The sequence below is a fragment of the Ictidomys tridecemlineatus genome, chromosome 14 (genome assembly GCF_052094955.1).
Source record: "Ictidomys tridecemlineatus isolate mIctTri1 chromosome 14, mIctTri1.hap1, whole genome shotgun sequence".
NCBI classification, from domain to species: domain Eukaryota; kingdom Metazoa; phylum Chordata; class Mammalia; order Rodentia; family Sciuridae; genus Ictidomys; species Ictidomys tridecemlineatus.
Genome location: NC_135490.1, coordinates 54,020,464 through 54,043,572, shown reverse-complemented (window position 1 = coordinate 54,043,572; position 23,109 = coordinate 54,020,464). Strand labels below are relative to the sequence as shown.

Sequence of the window (23,109 nt, the reverse complement as noted above, 5' to 3'; positions counted from 1 at the left end):
CTGTCTCAAAACAAAATATAAAAAAAGGGCTAGGGATGTGGCTTAGTGTTTGAGAATACCTGTGTTCAATCCTCAGTACCAAAAAAAGAGCTGGTAATATTAAAAAGTTATTAGATCATGAGGGCTCTGTCCTCATAAATGAATTAATGTCATTACTTGGAAGTAGATTAGTTATAACGGGAGTGGGTTCCTGATAAAAACAATGAGTTCCATATGACTCTGTTTTACATATACTTGCCTGTCCTTCTAAGATGTAGTGTCACAGTAGAAAGGCACTCATCAAAAGCTGGCACCATGCTCTTTGGATTTCCCATATTCAAGAACCGTAATCTAAATAAACTAATATCATTTACACATTGTTCCAGTCTGTGGTATTCTGTTGTAACAGCAGAAAATGGAATAAGACACTAACCAAATAAAAAGCACAAACTTTAATTTAAAAGATGCTTTCTACCTCAAAAATTCTAAAAAGAACGAAACTGCCCTGACATGACTATATTAAAACAAAGTATGATTTTGATTTTTAATGCTAGGATGTTCTGTGTAAAACACAAGTGTGCTTTTAAAAATATATCCACAACAAAATACATTATTAACTTTTGTCTTTACACTGTATTAGATTTGCTTCAAATATTTCTAGTTTATTCTTATTGCTATGGGGTAATTATTACTAGCATCTCCCTTCCTTTCCAAATGTGCTTCAGTTTTACTTATCAATTATATAGTCATCCAGCTATATGTTATTTATAGCATTTTTAATTTTTTGTCTCTTTAATTGTCATTTAAAACGTTAATTAACACACATTTTCAGAAATTTAAGATGCAGTTGCTCATATTTAAAGTAGTCAAAATGTTCTTCATTACAGCATTAAAGCATCCTCAATCCATTTCCAAACAAGAAGTAAGAAAGCATTAACTCCCAAGTGGTATGGTGCAATCCCAGCTCTTCAGGAGGCTGAGGCAAGAGGATAACTTAAAACCAGGAGTTCAGGGTCAGCATCAGCAATGTAGTGAGACCCCATCTCAAAATAAAAAGGTATTGGAACAAAAAAAGAATTTATTAAAACAGGTTTGTCTCATTCCTCACAAAAAAACAATGTATTTAACTTTGCCAAAATTTCATACCTACATAAAAAACATTAGATGCCTAACTAGCTAGCTAAGCAAGATAGACCATCAGCTGACAAATTTATAAGCCAGACTCCAACATCTAAGTGAGAAAGAATTCTTCAGAAATTATTCAAAACCTCTAGTTAGTTGCTTTAATTTATTTAGAAAAAAAATATTTAGAAAAAGTTAAATGGAAACAAAGAGGTTCAAATAAACCAGTTAATCATATTTAATTAATTAATTAATTATGGTACTGGGGTTGAACCAGGGGTGCTTCACAACTGAGCTACATCCCCACATGTTTTTTACTTTCTATATTTAGACAGGTCTCACTAAGTTGCTGAGGCTGTTCTCAAACTTGCAATCCTTCTGCCTCAGCCTTCTGAGTAGTTTGCAGGCGTACACAGCCATATCTGGCATCATTTATAAATATTTTTTTAAAAAACTAACATCAGTCTCAAAATCTGAAATCAGTATCTTATTCAATTGCTATTATATCAATGTGCTATTAATACAGATTTATAAAATTTATTTATGTTATATAAATTATAAGTGTCTGATTCACTTTTATAACCCTTTCAATTCAAAATTAATTTCAATATTGGACATAAATGTATCTCTTAAAAGTCTAAACATATAATACTACCAAAAAATGATATGCACTATATATTTAGAAAAGAAATAACAGTAATCCTCCCTAATCTACTGGAGTTAGGTTTTAAGACCCCCCAGAGGTCTGTTCTTCCCTCCTTCCCTCTCACTCTCCCCCCTTCCTTCTTCCCTCCCTCCATGTTCCTGTCCCTGTCCCTCTCTCTCTCTCTTACCTGAAACCAAGAGGGTTATTACATGACCAATTGCTCAATGGCATATTCACTATGGATATGATGGATAATTCACATTGTAGAAGGGAAGAAGTGGGATGTTACAAGATTTCATCATGGTGCTCAGCAGAATGCATAAAACTTATGAATTATTTAAAGGTAATGAGACCCCCATCTCAAAATATAAAATTTAGTGAGACCCACCATCATTCAAATTTTTAACTTAAAACATGAATTATTTATTTCTGAAATATTGCACTTACTGGTTTTGGAGTATGATTGACCAGAAGTAACTGAAACCATGGAAAATGATAACAAAACTAAGTGGGAACTACTATACACTTCAAAAGAATGTTTGAAATAAAAAAATGAATTATTCTCTTACAATGAAACTATATAAACGCACATATTAGATATTTAACTTCTTTAATATTAAAACTAGCTGCTGTGAAAATATTCCATTTGACTTGAAAAATAACAAATTTGGATAATCACTGCAAAATAAATTCAAATAATTCCAGTTTAGAAATCTTTCAATACAACATTGGTAACTTTATAAGGCAGACTTAGTCTTTCCTAAAAACACAAATTCTTAAGAAGAGAACACATGGCTGGGGATGTAGTTCAGCAGTAGAGCACTTGCCTGTATGCATGAGACCCTGTGTTTAATCCCTAACCTCAAAAAACATAATAGAAGACATGAAATGTACTTTTTCACTTCACAAAATTTTTTTTAATATTTATTTTTTAGTTATAGTTGGACACAATACCTTTATTTGTTTTTATGTGGTGCTGAGGATCGAACCCAGGGCCTCGTGCTTGCTAGGCGAGCACACTACCACTGAGCCACGACACCAGCCCCTTGCATTTCACAAAATTCCTGTTAATTTCAAATATAAAAATATTTACATGCCATATATACACAGAAATTTATTTAACTGAATATATCCCACTAAATGTTCCCTTTAAATTACATTGCATTGTATTTTAAAAATTAGTTTTTGATGAGTAACCTTACAATAAAATTTAAAAATTTTCCAAATAATGACTTCAAAAAAAATTAAATAAAAGTGAAAACTCTGCAGGAAAATAACCATCCCAAAGTTAGTATATATATTTCTCCTTCAAAATAACCTTAAAATATAATAAAAAGAGAGCAGTCTAACAGCAGGAGACATTCCTTATAATTGAAAGCATAAAGCTGAACATGTTTATTTAGGTTCTAATTGGCTAATGTTTTCCAAGTGATCTGCACCTATATAAAAACCCATTTGGACACAAAGTGTAAATGTAACCTAAAATGTTTGATCTATTTTTCTAATATAGTATAAACTGACTCAAATTCTCAAGTGGAATAAGACAATGTCAGCTACAAAATGAGAACTAACTCTTACAGAAAGAGCCATGGGTCAAAACCCTAAAAATAAGCTTGGTGAGGCAGTGTAACCAGAATTACCAATTTTAAAAAATCACTCTGATGGAGTTAAAAGTGGCTGAATGCTTTACATCATCATATATATTATCCAGACCCACCATAACCTAATGTCTTACAGTAAAAAATAACATTTCATTTATAGGAAAGAGCCTATGCAAGACACAGAGTCTGATGAATGAATAATTGAGAGGAGGATGACAATAAAACAAAGATAAAAAGTCGAGCACTAAAGAATGATGCCTCCTAACAATGCTACAATCTATTCAATTTTCTATTACTCATTTATTTATATCTGTAATTGCACACTTTGAGACAGTAATGAACAATGTAATAGGTCAAATCTCTAGGCAGTAAAAGAGGGAGAAGGAGGGATTTATTGTACATTAATGGACAAAAAACTAACAGGTGACTTAAGCAGGTTAACAACTGAATACACATCAATTGTTAATGTTTCTTAAATTGCCCTAAGTTCACATAAGATAGATAAACTTTCAAACAAAAATGTCTGAAATAATTTCCAGGAACAAATGATGACCTCAAAATGGCAAGGATGCACCTAAAGTTACCTATAAAAAGAAATGGCTTACCCACCTTCTTCATTCTCTACCTTCTGCTAATATGAATATAAGTGCTCTTCCCCCTTACATTTTGGAACAATCAGGGAAGTTTCATGATAACATGTCCTGGGAAAATAATACTCCATGACCTTTCTGCATGTCTCGGCAGCTTTTCTTCCAAAATCTCTTTCAAGAACATCTGCGTAATAAATGGCATGGAAGCATAGTTTCCCTCTGAGGCAGAGGACAGAATTTGTTTCCTAGACCAGAATAATAAAGCTATATCTTCTGCAAGGCAAAAATTGGAGAGATTTAAAGCAGCTCCTTTAATATCTTAGGGTCCCTAAACTCCGGGTTTTCTCAGCTATGATACAGACCCACTGATTCAATGTCAGGCTCTGGTTCAGACGCCTGCTGTGCCCTGAATAACAAACACACTACCTAAATCCACGGGGCTCCTGAGCAGCAGAATGTATTGGAAGTACAGCAAGCCAACCTAGCAGATCCCATCACACTTGTTTAGGAGACGTTAACTGACATACACAACTCCTTTATGGTTGAAGCTGGTAATTACTCCAGAGGTAGATATGACCAGATATGACCATATGACCAGATATGGCTTTGCGGAATTGTCCCTAGAGTATGACTTGATAGTATGCCAAGAAAAATGTAGTACACCATCCTGATGCCATCCTTATATTCAACTGAGATTATTATTTAAAAAGTTTTTTTTTTTTTTTTTTAACCAATAGTAGCTGGATGCAATGGTGCATGCCTGTAATCCCAGCAGCTTAGGAGAGTGAGACAGAAGGATCTCCAGTTCAAACCAGCCTCAGCAAAAGTGAGGCACTAAGCAACTCAGTGAGACCTTGTCTCCAAATAAAATACAAAACAGGGCTGGGATGTACCTTAGTGGTCGAGTGCCCCTGAATTCAATCCCCAGTACCAAAATAAAAAAAGGACTAAACTGACAGTGAAATACAAAGCAATGTTTGCAAAACAGTTTCAATATAAAATATAAGATCATAATGATATTCTAAACAATCAGATGGCTTTCGTGCTACACCTCAAGATCTCGAAAGGTACACATTCACTCATTTCTCCCTTCAGTATGAGAAACAAAGAAAGAAAAAGAGTTGATTCAGAACAACTTTGAAGTCAAATCCATACGTGAATATTGGCAGAGTTGCTAGTTGTATGATTCAGAGCAAATTATCCTAATTTATAAAACATTTTCATCTCTTAACCTCATCTATAAATTAAAATCATACTAAGGTTGTGATTAAATAATAGGGTACATACAAAATACTTAGAATTATAGGCATGTAATAAATGGTAATTATCACTAGTTCAACTTAATTAAGAAATTAAAATAATATATAATATTAGTGTCTGCTTTAATTACATCCAAACAATTACATGATTTTAAAAATCATTTCCAAATTTCCTCTCCTAAGCTCTTTAGATAAACAAAGGGGATGGGGGGGAAACATAGGTTCCTATTTGAATATACACAATTTCAGATGCTATAAATATAATTGCAGCATACTCAAACTAAATAATAATACAATCTTTCAACAAATTTCCATCAAGTATAATTAAGAAAATCAGTCACCATTCAATCACATATGTTTTTATATGAGTACACATAGAACACGTTATAAAAATATTGTTTTAACACTAGAGAAAGAATAAAATATGTGCTAAGGTGTTCTGTGAAAAAAATTACTATTCAGAGAAGACATGATGTACACATCATTTCAACTATACTAAGAAGTAACCAAGAATTTACAATGTTATGGAAAAGCTATAAACAACACATAAGTAGTGATAATATGAGTAACTTTTTGAAATCTGTAGTCTCTTTCCGAACAAACATTAAAAGCAATGCTTTGTATATACAACCCAAAATTTATTATTTATAAATCTTTTTTCTCTATTCTACTTGAATACAGATAAATTTTCAAATAAGATTGCTATATTTTACCAATCAATAAAAAAGTATTAGATAATTTACATTCACTTAAAAGCTTACTAAAAAAATATATTTTCCTGAATGACTAAAAAAGAAAACAATGTGGTAAAGCTTGAAATGAAAATGAGAGAAAAAAATAGGATAATATCCATATACCAAAAACTGAAAGAAATGTGAAAATATTAGAATTTTACCCAAATTCATCAGTCAGAATCCACATAAATTCTAGTTTACATTCTTAATAAAAATAGGAAAAAAATAAAATATTCTTTTAAATTTTTCAAAAATCCTGGAATTAATAATGATGTAAGCCTAATTTAATTCAGTTTAGAAAAAAAGACTTGATAACATCATATGACAAAAAATAGAGAAAAATCTGGTTTTAGGAAGGACTAAACCCAAGAATTTGATGGTGTCAATACTCCCTTCTAGTTTTAAAAGCTCAGTGACGGCAACAATTTTTTTGTATGCTTTATTTCTATATTAGTGGCATAGAAACTGGCACAGTTAGTACTTAAATATTTATTGAATAAATATCCCCTCTTTGTTTCAGCTTAACTACTAAACATGAGTGTTTTCTGTGCCAAAAGTGATAATCTAAAAAAGCACATTCTTCCAACTTCATAAACCAACCAGCAAGGCAATCTTTCTGCCAATTCCATTTAGAAAAACTCCAGGGAGTGTTCTAGCCACTAGCCCAATCTTATGCCAATCCTATGCAAGACACAAGAGAGTTGACAAAGATCTGAGCCTGGCCTAATAATATGTGGCCATAAAGGAGCAGCTTCTTATGATGAAAAAAAAGAAGGGAAAGGGAGGTCTACAGAGGATAAAAACATAGATATCAAACATTAACATGTCCTTCATTACCAGCAACATAAATAAATCGTTCATCTCAACATACAGTGGTTTTTAGTCTTGCATATGCCACAGTTAATTCAATACATTCACACACACATACACACACAAAGCTATATAGACAATAAAAAGATAATTATATTATTAGTTCAAATGGACCAATCACAGACATTCATCCAAATTTCCCCTGCAGCTTCTATCCCAGTTCGTCATACCATACTACTTTTTTGGTCACTCCCATACTTGACTACAACATTATAAATGCAAAAAATTTCATCAAGTCGATTTTTACAAACTGATACAAGAGAATTGCTCAAATTATATGCAAAGTAAAGAAAAGACCTGTCAAAATTATAAGGTGTGAGCTGAGATGTAGCTCCCAGGTAAAGCACCTGTCTCACATGCAGAAAGGGCTGGGTTCAAACCCCCCAGGTTCAAAAAAGAAAAAAAATTATAACATGTGAAAAAATAAAGTCAATAAAAATAACCATATTACATACTTCAATAAAGAATGACATTAATGTCAAAGAATTCAAAGCAGCACCTGAGAAAATTACTAAAACCAAAAATATTTCCACAGAAAGGACCTCTAGAATCATGCTAAAAAAGTTAAACATTAACTGAAAATATCCTATACTATCATATAATTTATGATAATTTAAATTATCATATAATTTATTAACAAAAATCACACCAGAATCTATCACATTTAATTTTTTTTTGTAAGTTTGGTTTAATTTTAAAGAAAGAACTCCAAATCCTTTTTCACCATTTTGAAATATTACACATCACTTAAAGTTTATTTCATAAACCGGACTCCTCCCAAGTACTATTTAATTAAAGGTGAATCTTGTTTGGAGAAATAATTGCTAGTGCTTTAAATACTAAACAAATACTTAAGCAAGGAACTAACTCTGAGCATGATAATGGGCCAGGTTATTTAGAAGATTAGAAGATAAACAACATAAAGAACCTTAAACTAATAACATTTAACAAAGACCATGACTCTGAGTACTATGAGAGCACTGAGAGAAAGATTAATACTTGGTAGCTAAGTAAAGAAACACTGCAAGGAGACATACTTATTTAACTGAAAAAAAATATCAATTTCAGTGCTCCCTTGAAAATAAAATAAATTTTAAAGTATTTAAAATATACTTCCCTGAAGTATATTTTAGTTCTTTCATTAAAAGAAATGGTAACATATGGGAAATCAAAGACATCTGGTTCATCTCTAGTTTTACTGAGACCCAGAAAAATATGGTGGCTTAATGAAGATCCAAAGCTGATAATTTAAAGACTATCTGACTAAAACCTTTGTTGCAGATTCCCAGTTTGCTGCAACATTTTCTTAGCCAAGAATATATTCAACATATACAACATCAATTAAAAGGTTAAAATATGATTCATGCTAAGAGTACATATCTTCTGTGAAGCAAGGTATACAAGTCCACTCTGAAGTACATATATCAAGAAAAAAGTAGTGACTTTAGAGGTAGATGATCAACAACTTACATCTGTTTGAGACCCTGCTCTTTCCCTTATCAACTATGTTACCTTGGGATAAAAAATCTTTGAACTGAGTTAGCTCCCTCATCTTAAAATAGTAACAATACCACCTATTCCAAAAAAGAAAAAAAAGCCATGAGGAATAAATAAGATGATGCTAAAAGCTGTGTTCCCCCAAACACTAGTCATTGAAATTTACTTCTGAACTCCAGAAACATTTTAAATGTTTTGGGGAAAATATACTGGCAATAAAACTGCTGGACCTCAGAAAGAGTAGAATACTATTAAAGAATAGGTACTGAATTTCTTGCTGTAGTCTGAACATTGCAAAAAGTATATTGTATGAGGCCATTACTCTAAATATGTAAACAATACCATATTCTGATTCCATAGTTCAAGCAATACCATGTTCTAATACCACAGTCCAGAAAAGATGCTACAAATGCACATCTCTACATTAGACTGAAGGCTTAGAGAATAATTTTTTAATACATGATGGACACAATTTCCTTATACAATACATTCACAAATGCAAATGTAAGGAAAATGTACTACTCTAAATTAAATGTTTTAAAATACAGAAAGAGATCCGATTGTTTTAATATTTAATTTTCAGTAAACCATCCCTCTTAGTAAGAAAACAGATTTTTCCCTTAAGTGCTTCCTGAGGCAGCTAGCCCTACAGACACCTAGATGCTAGCCCAGTGAGACAACACTGTACTTTCAGAGCACTAATATAATTAATCTTGTGGTTTTAAGTCACAAAATTTTTAATTTGTTATAGCAACAATAGGAAACTAATACAATGGTCATCCTGGCCTTCCTGAACAATACTGGGGGAAAAACTTATATCTGGCCATGAGTCTGTCTCAATTATTTGTGAAGAACTAGAGCCTCTCTCCTTGCCTTATATCTTCTATGTCTCAGTGGCACACTATCTCAGAACCTCACAATGCTCATTCAGGAAAAAGCACCTAAAGAACATGCAAAGAATCTTAAATTGTGTCCTACAAGGCCACTGGTATTTAAACTGCACTCCTCAAAGATTGAATTCTCCTGAGAAGTCCCAGCAGATATCTTTGGCTGAGGTGGGACAGAGGCGATTTTTAAAAAAGTTTGAGGTTCAGAGAAATGTGTCCAGATATCTGCATTTGGCAAATAGATGTGTGAGAGTGTTTTATCTGTGATAGAATTATACCAGTTTGGGCAAGAAAGTCAGAACAGAACCTTACCCCTCATACATTATTAACCATATAGATTAAATCCTTTAGATGTCAGGTGTGATCTAAGGTTACCGGAGTCTAACTTCATTTATTTAAATAACTTCCCAAAGAAACAAATGGTCTAATTTTATAAATTATACTCTTACAGTGGTTAAGTTTCAGCAGTTTTAAAAGACTCATCTGCCACATCTTTAGTCACTCTTTGGGTTCAAAAAAAACATGCACAAGAATGAAACTAGAAACCTATCTCTAACATGATACAAAAATCAATTCAAAATGGATAGAGTTAAATGTAAGACCTGAAACTGTTAGAAGAAAACAGGGGAAACACTTTCAAACACTGGAATGGGCAAGGATGTTTTCAGTAAGATCCCAAAAGTACAGGAGACAAAAGCATAAAGAGACAAATGAGATAACATAAAACTAAAATGCATTTAAACAGCAAAGGAAATAACCAGCAGAACAAAGAGACAACCTAGAGAATGAGAGAAAATAGTTGCAAACTATACATTTCACAAGGGGTTAATATTCAGAATATATAAAGCACTCCAAATTTCAACAGTATAAAAGTAACCCAATTTAAAAATGAGCAACAGAACTACATAGCCATCTCTCAGGACACATACAACCTGGCAACAAGTATATGAAAAGTTGCTCAGTGTCACTAATCATTAAAAAAAAGAATTAAAAAAACACAACGAAATATCACCTCATCCTAATAAGAATGATCATTCTCAAAAAGATAACAAGTGATGATGAGTATGTGGCAAAAAGGGAACTCTTGTACACATTTGTGGGAATACAAATTAATATAGCCATTATGGAAAACTGAATAGATGTTCCTCAAAAACCATGTGATCCATCAATCCTACTACTGGGTTTATATACACAAAGGAAGTTCAATCAATATGTCAAAGAGACTTCTGTACTCTCCTTGTTTATTGCACGGGTATTCACAGTAGATAAGAAATGGAAACAACACAAGTGTTTATCAACTGCTAAATGAATACTGAAAATGAAGTACATATACACAATACAATACTATCCAGCCATAAAAAAAGAATGAAATCCTGTCATTTTTGCCAATGAGGATGGAACTATTAAGTCAGGCACAGAAAGATTAGTACTACATGATCTCATTCATATGCAGAATATAATTTTAAAACATTGATTCTGGTGGGTAGCGGCTGGGGAAAGGAGGCAGGAGGGAGCATGGGGAATGGTTGATCAATGGGTACACTAAGTTATATTAGCTAGGAGTAACGGTGTGCTACTGCACAGTAAGGTGACTATAGATGACAACAATGTATTGTGTATTTTAAAAAGCTAGAAGAATGTTGAATGCTTTTAATATAAATAAAAACTGTTCAGGGAAATATGTAATCTGATTCAAACATTACCCAATGTATACATATTTTGAATCATCACAAGGCATCCTATGTCATATCCAACTCATATACAGATCCATTTGAAACAAATTAAATTGGAATTTTAAAAAAAACATTTAAACAAGTCCCCTGGGACAGGAATTCCATAAATGATAAACTATGTAAAGATAAAAGAAGGAATAATGACAGTAATAAAATAATATGAAAATGTTAAAGGAGGAAATACCATGACAGCATAAATTCTCTTAAAACAGATCATAGAAATATAGAAACAAAAACTCTGGTGTCCGCAAACCTTACTTCTAGCCCCAGCTTCCTTATTTAGCCCAAAATCTGACATTTCCCATTCACTACATTGTATAATGTAGTATTAAAAAAATTCTATAGTTACTATTTTGATGTGCACTGTGCTCCAGGATGAAAGCATGCAACTCCTGTGGCTGTCAGTTGGAAGCAAAGTTGAATTAGAATGCCATTATGACAGTGCTAAAAGTTGATTCAACCACCCTTCTTTCCCATAAAGACTCCAAAAAAAAATGTATTGGAAACAATGGCAAGACAGAGCACAATCACTCCTGTTTCATCAGGATGAAAAGTCCCTTTATTCCCCTTGAAAACTCCAGCTCTTAAGAAAACATGGCCCAATCAGCATACCTTCTTAAGAAATCCGTTTTAGTTTTGCCTAATACTAACTCAAATGTTAATCAAAAGAATGTTACTAAAATATGATTGCTTTTTTCAAAATAAAGGTATTTCCCTGTATTTTATTTGGTGTGCCTTTAAAATGAAACCACCTGCTCATCTATTATACACACAAAATATTTTTAAAAGCATTCACATGTAAAATGAATCATATACAGAAAATATATCTGAGGCATATATTACTCTTCCACTCTTTTCTTGGGCTGGCAGCTTTTAAGACACATATTAAGCTTACAGTATTTTTATTAAAAGCTTTTGGTTCATACAATATTTAAATAGAATTTCAAACATACAATGAAACAAAATTCTATCAATAGAAGAAACACATGGAAAAATTCACTTCTGCACAAATGAGATTCAAGGATCAGAAACTGAGATTCAAGGATCAGAAAGGGTTATGCACACTTGCATAATCATCTACTAATATTTAAATAATCCTCTACTAATTCATAAATAGGGTTATGAAGCTAGTTATTAAAACAGAGTAGAAGGAGAACTTTGGAGTAAAACGGTAAGTGTACAAATTGTAAAAACAGGGTCAAAACCCTCTATTCATCTGGGTACAGTAGTACACACCTGTAATCCCAGCAGCTTGGGAGGCTGAGGATCACAAGTTCAAAACCAACCTCAATAATTTAGCAAGGCCCTAAGCAGCTGAGTGAGACCCTGTCTTAAAATAAAAAGGGTGAGGTAAAGCACCTAGGCTTAATCACTGATCCAAAAAAAAAAAAAAAAAACTTCAGTAATTTCTTCTTTAGCAGAATGCTTTATGATACAACTATAAATCCAATTTGAAATTTCCTTAACAATAAGGAAGGTTATTGTTATAGTTTAAATGTGGTGTCCCCAAAAACCTCACATGTGAGACAATGCAAGAAGGTTTAGAGGAGAAATAATTGGGTTGTAAGAGTCTTAACCCAATCAGTGAATTAATCCCCTGATAACTGAGTGGTAACTGAAGTGGTCGGGGTGGCTGGAGGAGGTGGGAATTGGGGGTGTGGCTTTGGGGTATATAGTTGTATCTCACAAGTGGAGACCTCTCTCTGTGCTTCCTGATCATCATGTGAGCTGGTTCTCTCAGCCACTCTTCCACTTGATATTCTGCCTTACCTAGAGCCCCAAGGAATAGAACCAGCCTTCTATGGACTAAGATCTTGAAACTGTGAGCCCTCTAATAAACTTTTCCTCCCTTCTGGTTGGGTCCTTTCAGTCACAGCAGCGAGAAAAGCTAAAACACTTATTAACTTCAGAACACAAGAGTCCAGAGTTAGAACAATAACAAGGTTAGCTAAGTTACATAATCAAGACCTCACATTCTTATTATTTTCCTCCACAGGTTTTGCTTCAAGCTTGTACCATCATAATTACAAGTTGAGATCAGCAACTCAAGCATCCCACTGTCATACACATACTCAAAGACAGAAAGAGAAAATTTACCTTCTTGCATCCTTTAAGAACAAAGAAACTTGCCCAAAATTGTATCATCTGCTCACTTTTAAAACAACAATTTGAAAGATGCTGGAAAAATCATGATGATCTTTGACTAATAAAAATTACTACTTGGAGCTTGCAATAGTCCCAGCTAAACCAAACCAAAAGTCAGGTAAACAAGACCATCTGCCACGATCATCATGTCAAAATTATAGATAACTGTCTTAGTCAATTTAGGCTGCTACAACAAATTACCTTAGACTGGGGAGCTTAAAAAACAGATTTATTTCCACCTTTCTAGAGTCTGAAAGTTCAACATCAGGGTGCCAGCATGGTCAGGTTCTGATAAGGGCTCTCTTCAGAATGCTGACTTGTCACTATATCTTCACAGAGCAGAAAAACAAGAACGATCAGGTGCCTTTTATAAGAATTCTACCCACAGGATCTAATCACTCCCCAAAGGCTCTCCAATACCATCACAATACCTCTAATACCATCACATTAGGGTTGGGAATTCAAATTATAAATTTTGGAAGGGCACAAACATGCAATGCATTTCAATAATCTAATTAAGGGAAAGGCCTAGCATCCTGTCTATGTATTGCTACTTTCTTTATCTTTTCCTGATACAATTTAAGACTTATTTTCAACTCCCAATTTACCAAATTCAGGAATTTATACTAAGGTATTACACTCTATTTAAAATTTAAACAGATTACACAATTTATAAATAATTACAAAAAATAAGTTTTACCACTTATGTGAACTAACTTGCCAATAGTTTTCTGTGTCTCAAGCAGAGTCAAAAATATCAAAATATTTCCAAAACTTAAGTCACATAAATATTAACATCTAAATAAACCATCTCTAAAAGATATACTTATAAAATATTTGCATTAAATACAATCAATACCACATTTATTTAACTTATACTGAACTGCCCCTTTCCATCACAGTTACTTGATTTCTCAAGGTAACATGAAGGAAAAAGAAAATTCCTGACATCTTCAAGTATAAAACTCAATAGGTATTTTTGGTGATCAACAAAAACTTTAATAAATATGTCAGTAAGGACTTACTTTTATTCAAAACTGTCTTCAGCTCATGAATTTCTTCAGGATGCTATCTGTACTAAAATGTTTATTAAGTTACAGATTCCAAAACACTCAATAAGCTAGCTCATGATATTTTTTTTCCAGAGTTAAAGAAAAATATAGATAGGCAGAGAGAAACTAATTACTATGAAAAAGTATTATCTATTCTTCTAAATAACAATGTTGAAGCTTTAATATTCAGCCTAAATACTTAAATGTTTTACATATTTATGTATAAATCAGGAGCCCTATTTTTAAAATTCTCTCCTTAAATCCATGTGTAATTCCACAAGAAATCATGTAATCACAGACTCTACTTACTATCTGCAAAATATAATTTAAGAACTACAAAGAGAGCTGAGGTTGTGGCTCAGTGGAAGAGTGCTCACCTAGCAGATGTGAGGCACTGAGTTTAAGCCTCAGCACCATATTAAATAAATACATACATACATACATACATACATACATACATAAAGGTATTGTATCCATCTACAACTAAATAAATGTTAAAAAAAAACTGCAAAGATGTATTATACTAGCATGTAGTTAGATTAAAAAAAAACGAAGCTCTTCAACATTAAAAGTTTGTTTCCCATAAAACAACACTGTTAATAGCAATGAGAAATCAGATGGACCAGATGGAGAGAGGAAAGGATGATATGCTCAATAGATATGCTCAAGTTGAGGAACTGCAGAAATCTTGTCCTAACAACAGAAATAAAAACTACATAGAGATCAGCAGAAGTATTATCCATTTGTTACACACTTACACACACACACAAACATACACACTCTCACACTACTGTTATGCAACAAATAGTCATTTTTTTCATCTACCCATTTTCTAGCAGGGAACACATTACTCCTACACTTAACCAAAGATAAATTTTCTATTTTGGTAGAATTACCATGATGCTCCAAGAGGAATTCTTATGCAGATAAGCTAATCAGGATAGTCTAATACAGTGAAGAAACCAACATCACTCAAGGGCATAACAGACTGCACTGGCATTCAAATTACTAAATATTTAGGGCAAAAGAGAAAGGATGAAAAAGTAAATGTAACAAAAGGTTAAGTGTTAATGTTGTCTGCTTTGTGTTATATATTTTCATTCCATCTTTCTCTATGACATACACATACAATTAAGTACATATATGGGACTATACTTGCCAGTGGTATATTTACCTCTAAGAAAATACCCTAAAAATGTTCCCTTTTGATGAAATTTCTCAAAGAGATAATTCTTCGTGGGTTTCTACACAATTTGTGAGTGAAGCTACAGACTTAACTTGGTTTTGGATTATCTTTTTAAGGATGTTGTGTAGCATAAAGCCATCATGTGAAAATTATATATAACTGTCTTAGTCAAGACAGAGTTCTCTATTTAAAAAAAAAAAAAAAGTGGGCTCGGTAGTGCACATCTGTAATCCTAGTGGTTAAGGAGGCAAACGCAAGAGAATCACAAGTTCAAAGCCAGCCTCTGCAATTTAGCAAGGCACTAAGCAACTTAGCAAGACCTTCTCTCAAAAGAAAAAATAAAAAGGGGTGGGGATTGATGCAGGGGTAAAGCGCCCCTGGGTTCAATCACTGGTACCAAAAAAAGAAAAAAATTAAAAAGTGTGTGCATTTTAAAATATGTGCGTTCCCTACAGTCAAGGTTGCTCTCCTGTAATTCAACTACTACATACCTGAGGATCACCTGGCCCTCTTACACTGCCCTTAACCAATTAAAGCTCAAGGAACCAATGCAGATGTTGATACTCTGGCAACTCTAGTGCTGTAATATATTCATGTACCTAAAAGTCATGGAATTCTGTGACACATTCCTCATGGAATGCCGTGATACAGGAATACCATACCTTCTGCCATCATCCAAGAAACTGGAGCTCTTGGACAGGCACATTTGGCTATTCTGAGTAAGACCTGTCATTTTCAATCATTCTTCAAAGATTATCACACACATAATCTAACCTAAATGAAACAACTGCCTGACATCAGCATCATCTGTTTTTTATATGTAAGCAGATCAATGTAAAATTGTTATGCATTTCTAAAAGTTGTACTGTTTGCATACTTCTTCCACTTAAGTTCTTTGCTTAAAGGGAACTTCTATTGCTTACCTCCATCTTCTCCCTTGTAATCATTTTCTAAGTAAAATTTCTATTTCGCAGTTGGGACACTAGAAATTAGATATCATTCACCCAGTGTAAAACATGTTTAAAAACATTAATGGCATACAGAATTATGTCAAAGGCAGCTGAACAATTTTAAGCAAATATTTTACTAATCTCCCAGGAAGCATTTATGAGCAAATCAATTTTTCATATTGCATATTCATTATACCTACATATCCTAGCCTATTAACTAATTACATTCCTTGCAAATATAATAAATTATTATAACGGCTGTTTTTGATGACTAACAAATCAATACTTCTACTGTAATTCATTATACAATTTGAGCTCTGTTTACATAATCAGAAGAGGTCATTATAAATTACAACAATTCCAAATGAAGCTGATTAACTGATATAATAATCTATGAAATAGAAAAACTATCAAAAGAAAAGCAAAATGCGTTAATATACAAATTAAAACTACTAAGAGGCCAAAGTCTTCCACACTCACATCACATCATTTTAATTTGAGAATTAAAAATTACTTTTTAATGACTGTATTTAATACAATTAAGAGATGTGGCTTAAGAATCCTCACTTTTCTTTGTCTATCCACTTAACTATTCCTACATATATTCTTAAACAGAATACATAACAAAACTAATTATTTTTAAGGAATGAAAATGTCATCATAAAGAAACGTGTATATAAACATATACATAATACATACACATGTACATGCACATACATATACACAAATGCATGGAGTATCACTAATTCTGATGCAAAATCTCTATGTGCAAAATTCTCAATATAAAAGTCTAGAATTCTCAGTGTTTCATCATAAGTAATAGATAATCTATTTTAGAAGCCATATAATTTATTATCATCATAAAGCTTAAAAATAATTTTTAAAAAATCTTACATTTTATAATTTCACCATACTAACATGTTTATTTAAATAAGAAACCCATAATAGCTACTTACCACTTACTGATCATCAGTTATGTTCTAGTCATCACACTAGATACTACATAAACTTATTTAATCCCAACAATGATCCCAAGATATAGGTATTATGTCTGTATTTTTTTAAAAAAAAAGGAACCAGAATTCAGCAACATTAAATGGTTTGCCTTGTGTCATACAATCAAGGACTGAGTTATAACTGTATCATTTGTCTGACTCAAGAAAACATGTTGTAAATATTACCACCACAATTACTACTTCCTTAAAAGCAAATAATATACATTCTTGACTCCAGACTCAATTTTAGAGTTCAATTTGAATTCCCAAGAAAGAAAAGCTCTTCATGCCATGTCAACTATTCTGATATATAATGGTAGTCATATTCATTGCAGTAAACTACATTTCAGCTGCTATACTTTCTGGTTCAATGGCAAATCTTACTCTGGGCATCAGATTCTAATGTCAGCAAAGAAAGAAACCACATACAGGAAAAAAAAAAAAAGAGGTACCCCTGAAAAAGCATCATACTAGTGAACAATCATTTCTCATTATTTCCAATGTATAATGTTTTTATTTCAATAACAGAAGATATCACAGTTTGCTAACAGAGTACTATATACAGAACTGGCCTATAATACTTCAGAGACCTAAGTATCAAAACTTCAAATGTTTTTAATATGCCTTTTTTTCCATAAAGAAAAATACATGGTTACTGTAACACCACCATATATTAGTATTAGCTTCTCCTTTTTATGAGAAAAAGAATAATTTTGGAAGATGCTCATTTTCAATCTTCAGCATTGTTCTCCCCAGTTTTTCATTTTAAAAATACCTTCTATAAAATATATCTTAATGGAAATATACTACTGACTTTTAGATTTAATTAATTACACTGGTATCATCTTTACATATTCAAGTAATATTACAAATGGAGACACTAAGATGCCATGAACCTGTACCCTTTTTGCATTTTTTCCCTCTGCAGTTTAAAGAGTAGTCCTAAGTGACATTCCCAGGAGGTAAAACATCAGAATTTCCATGGAATTCCTCATCATATTTTATTGCTCTCTGCTCTGGTAACTCACAAAAAAAAAAAAAAAGAAAAAGGAAAAAAAAAGTCTACTACTCAATCTTCTACTTTTCTCATCAACAACTATAAAACCTAAAACTCTTGAAATATAGCATATAAATACCAAGTATTAAAAATATATCTTCAATTTATATTTCTAAATACAACTGTAACAAAACTAGTGACTAGTGATTCTCTAAATGTTGTTGTCAAAACTCCACAAGGAATTTTGTATGGCCTAATTTCATGCTAAAATTAAAAACAAAAAACTAACAGTCATTAATATTGCCAGGTAAGGTGGTGCACGCTTGTATTCCCAGTGGCTCAGACGGCTGAAGCAGGAGGATCTCAAGTTCAAAGCCAGCCTCAGCAAAAGCAGCCCTAAGCAACTCAGTGTGAGCCTCTGTCCCTAAATAAAATACAAAATAGGGCTGAGGATGTGGCTCAGTGGTTAAGTGACACTGAGTTTAATCCCCAGGACGAAAAAGGAAAAAAAAAAAAAAACAGTGAATATTGACCACAGTTTTTTCTGCAATGATTAATAAGAAAAGACAAAACGATTACTTCGAAAGTTATCTATTTTTTCTCTCTCTATCCAGCTATTAAGAAATTTCTGGCAATATCTTGATTCAAATTATGAGACATGTGTAGTTGTGTAATTCCACCAAAGAAAAACCATCTTGGATTACATAACCAGTATATTAACCAAAATGATCCACAATTAGAAACACTGAATTTTTCTTCTGAAACTTCTAGATCAATCATCCATAGTAATGATACATAACCAAATTCACAAATAACTCTACATTACTTTAAACACAGTCGTTTCAAATCTCACTCTGGCCAAAGTTAAAGACTAAGATTAAAATCTGGTGATCTGAACTTCACCCAAAAATGTGCATAACGTAAATAATATGAGGTTATTTCACAATTACACATTGAGTTTAAAATAAAAATAAACCTACCCTTTTAGAAGGTATAATTCAGAATAGAGAAAAACTTAAAACACTCTCGATATTCTGTTTAATCCAGAAAAGGAGAAAAATAAAGAGTTAAATAGTTCCTGGAGCTTTATAAATACTTCTCAAGGGTATTTTCTCATCCACCACACCCCTTTCAGCGACACCAGCGCCCAAAGCTCGGCCTGCACACAGAGGGACTCTCAGTGGTCCTAAGTGACATTCCCAGGAGCAGCCCAGGGCAGCCAAGCGGACGCGTCCTTTCCCCTTCAGGGGACAGTACTGGGCTAAAAGGTTGCGGACCGCAAAGCACCCGCCCCTAGGCCTCCACCCACGCGGCCGCCACCGCCCACGCCCCGCGGCCCCGCTGCCTAGCCACCATGCGGGGCTTCCTGGCAACGTGTCCCGCCCCAGCCCGCCCAGGCCCACTCGAGAAAGCCAACAGGATTCATTCTACCTCTTTTTTCTTCTGTCCTCCCCCGAGCTGAATGCAGAGAAGCAGCAGCAGGAGGAGAAAAGGAAAGCTCCCGGTGGGCAGGTACCGCAGCCGCCGCCCCGCCGGTCTCCGGAGTGAAGGAGAGGCCCGGGCACCCATCGCCGCAGGGCAGTGTCTCCTCCACGCGCGGTAACCGTGAGCGCCCAGCTCCTACTGCGCCCCACACCTGCCAGGCCAGCCGCCAGGATCCTCCTGGCTGGGGCCTCCGGGTGGCAAAGGCTCAGCGAAAGAGCTGGGTGGAGGCCGAGGACACACAGCGGAGGAGACTGACAGCGCATCCGGTTCACCGGGAGAGAGACCTGGAAAGGCGCTGCATGGGGCAGGAAGTGGGCGTGGCGAGGAAGAGAGGGCTCGGCGCGCGCGGCGCGGAGTTCTCACCACGACTGTACCCTGAGCCCCACCTAGGGAAGAGAGGCTGCTGTCTATCTTGCTCAATCAGAAACTGTCCTTTTGAAACTAGGTCCCAGGAATAAGCAAGGGACCTCTCAGTCCAATACTTTACCTGGTTGCCTTCTTGGGTGATGGAGAGCTTTGAAGAATTAAGGATCTGGCCCCTCTAAGCTACTGGTATTCATATTCTTATTGGGATAAGTTTAGGGACACATATGTGTCTCTGTCTAAACTCTCAAGCGCTCTAACATACTCTGGAGTTTTCTGGATGCATAAGAAGTGGCCCCACAACTTGACACCTGTTTTTCAACCCCAACTGAAGATCCTGAGAAGCCAACATAGACTTGGCTTCATTCTTTCAGTGTTTATTGACTGCCAATGGACACAGCAGTGTTCTAGCTGATTTGAATGCAAGAATGAATAGAACTTAACTCGATTTCTGTTCTCTAAAATTTTAAGAACAATAGTAGCAGACATTTTATTGAACTTAAGGGCCAGGTGTTGTCATGCCTACTCATTTTATCCTTCTACCTCAAGATTTCTTGTACCCTGAACATGTCTGACAATGGGATTAACCCTATGGATCTAATCTGAAAATAATATTTTAAATGTATGAAATTAAATATATATGATTTCCAAAGAATCCATCACAATGGAAATATCAAACTATTCTCCTCCTTCCTCATATTGATGAACAAATATTTGTATATTGTGGATACTGGACAGCAATATAGATGTGTGACTCTATAAACATTCAGGCAACCCAAAATGATTGTGTTTGACCAAGAGGCATAAAATTACAGGAGATTTGGCCAACTAAATGGTATGAGGAAGAGATAAGTTCAGTCATCACATGCGATCTAACAGCCAGTTGCAATAAATTTGGTAATTTTGAAGTAACAGTGATCACAATATTTCATGATGTCTGCAACCACTGTATTGCAATATGAAAATATCTATACTTTCTATAGGAAACAAAGTCATAGATACTAAAACTATATAGGGTTTTTGTAAAGGAAGGAATCAAATTTTGTGAATGGTTAATAGAAATAGGATCATAATTTTTTCCATTACAATGTTTACAGATGTTATGAAATTTCAAGGCCTCCAGATGAAGAATGTTTGCACCACAACACTTTTATCAGGGAAGTTCTAGTATAATAATTTTCAAATGCAAACACTAAGGCCCAGATGATCTTATCCAATGTTATGTAGTACAGCTAGAAAAGGTTGATGCAGAAATTTGAACTTTGGCAGTCTAGCTCTACAGTCATGTTTATGCTACATCACATTTTTAAAAGGCGTTTACAAATAAATCCCTCTTTCCTATTTCCCAGGCTTTTCATTTCCCATTATTATGTGAACATTTTGCTTGTATTAGCTATCACTCTGTTAAAAGAAAAAGTTAAACTGAACAGTTTATTTGAACAAAGAACAATTCATAAAGCTGGCAGCACTCAAAACCAGAAGAAGTTCAGAGAGCTCAGCTCCAGCAATATTAGCAGACAACTTGCAAGGCTTATTATAATAGCAAAGTGAGGAAACTGCCTGTTTATCCACAGCTAGGCATTCCCCCTAGGTAGATACGTTTTGGGGGTGGGTGATTGTATCCAGTCATCTTGTTGGATGCTTGTGATTGGCTGAGGTTTCGTTTATAGTAGTTGTTTCCCTAATTGGTTACAAGAAATGTTTTGAAGGCAACTCAGAATATGCTTACATTGGATTTCTGGTATAGAAACAACTCCTGGCTAATAGCCTCCTGCCTATTTTGCTAAAACACTCCCAAAGTATAGCCCCTTGTTTTTTCCTTGAGACCTGTGAAACTAGCCTCAACTTTTGGTATTTGAATGAACTTATGATTTTATCAATTCTACCCCTACTTCTTAATATAGTGAACATAAAATCCATTATCTCCCCTTTTCTCAAACTTGTTTTAAATCCCTTTGTGTAATTATTGGTACCACTGTCCCAATTGTGGATTTTCAGAGCCTCACATCTGCGTTCCTTTTTTTTATTCCCTCTAATCTTTCTGCCATCCACATTCACTTTCCAATTTACCCTACCTCTACAATGTCTTAGGAATTTACCTTCCTTTTCCTATTTTGTAACTCTAACATTCTTTAGAACCACACCAGACAGCTTTATTTGTTGATCCTCCTTTTCTTACAATCTTAACTACATCCTCGACCAGCATAATCCAAGAGTCCTTAATGCTGCCTTCCTGATTTCTATTGTTAGTAGAGCAGCCAGGGTGACTCCTTCAATACATAAATCAGTGCAAAGTATCCTCTCTGTCTACACTAGAAATAACAAAATCTCCCATGCCCTCAGAATCTCACATTACCTTGTTCCAAGCTACCTTTCCAAATTCATCTTCTATTTTTCTTCTGCTTTTTCAAAGTATTCCAGCCAGACCAGCTGTTTTGTTTTCCCTAAAATAATGCCATGCACACTCTATTCTATGTTTTGCACTGCTTTTCTCTTTGTTGTAACCCTTTTCACCTAGATAGATGTTCACCTGGTGTACTTCATCACTTTATTCAGGCCAAGGTCTACCTCTCTTAAAATTATATCTCTCTATAGACCCTCAAATGACTATATCTAAAAAACAAACACCTTTCTCTTTACACACACCCAAACATTTTATAGTACTGGCCTTTCACTGCTTGACATCATACCATTTATATTCATTTTGTTTCTAGCCTAACACGTTACTTTAGTATACAAATGCCATGAGACAGGGATATTTTATGCACACTCTGTAAATACTTTATGTTTTGCTGATGTCAGAGTTCCCCCAGTTGTCACTACAATTCTGAATTGCTCTGGGAAATTTTACCAGTCAGAGCCTAAGTATTGCTTATATTCAGAAAACAGAGAAGAAACAAGTGTTTGGTTTAAAAGGTGCAATTTTAGATTAAGAGGACCACATGGGAACTCAAGGGGTCCATAAGGTTGATAATCGTGTAATTATGTGTATCTGGAATTTGGGCAAAAGCTAATTTA

General features: G+C 34.2%; 1 pseudogene; it reads right to left on the bottom strand.

The window, feature by feature from the left end:
- Positions 1-20,007, bottom strand: part of LOC144370417 (sodium/calcium exchanger 1-like) — a 141,638-nt pseudogene extending 121,631 nt beyond the window's left edge.
- Between the last annotated feature and the right edge of the window lie 3,102 nt (positions 20,008-23,109).